Here is a 991-nt window from a genome sequence, read left to right as displayed (position 1 = left end):
CAAACCATGCCCCATCGGAGGTCATCTGTCCAGGAAGGCTGCAGGCTGTCCCAGCAGTCCTCTCTCTTCCCCTCCAGACGCTACACACACATCCCTGGCACACAGAGCCCGTACAGAGTTTGTACACCCCACCCCTCTGCCCCTGGACAACTGCTCTGACTCAAACGGATTAAAGATGACTCTCTTCTCTGGCTTTCTGTTTTTTTCAGTCTCTCTCTTGACTTCTCTTTTCTTTCCATGCCGGATGAAAGGCCTCCCAGACACCCACTCCATGCACATACCATTCAGGCCAGGACACACAGGAAGTCTATGTGCTGCATGTAGAGGAGGGGGACAGCGGGGAGGGAAGTGGTGGAGGAAAGAAGGGAGGGAGGGCGCTCGGTAGAGAGGGAGAAAAGAGTGGGGGTCGGGGGGGGGGCAAGAGAAGGGCTAAATGCAAGTCATGTGAAGCTCATGAGAACTAACCTACAAAAGTTGGAATCTTGTTTTCCTCTCACCAACTATTTACTGTTATTCCTTTGTTTCCGTCCTCTGTCCTTATGCTATTACATCTTATCTTAAATCTGTTTCTTTCCTGTTACCATGGCAACTTCATCATAATTGTATCTTTATGTCTAACTCAGAGCTTTAACTGTGTTGACAAGATCAAAATACTGAAACAAAAGTTTGTTTATGTGATAACCCAAACACTGAATCATTGAGGCAATACATGTGTTAAGTGCATAATTGCAAACATTATTGGCCATATTTTCTTCTTAGAAACAGTAAAGTTACTAACTTAAATTCTTTAAAGTTGTTTGGAAGATCTGTTTTTCTTCAAGAGGCGCCTACCATTTAGTTATGAGATTAGCTTCAGCCCAAATGTGCTGTAACTGTGAATAATTGGATCACGTGGAATGGAGTGCTCAGTACATTTGTTACTTTTACAGGGTACACTTTGTGTGTGTGTGTGTGTGTGTGTGTGTGTGTGTGTGTGTGTGTGTGTGTGTGT

This window comes from Notothenia rossii (genome assembly GCF_949606895.1).
Source record: "Notothenia rossii genome assembly, chromosome: 11".
Lineage (NCBI taxonomy): Eukaryota > Metazoa > Chordata > Actinopteri > Perciformes > Nototheniidae > Notothenia > Notothenia rossii.
The sequence above is the reverse complement of the archived record's forward strand: the minus strand, read 5'-3'. Positions refer to the sequence as shown.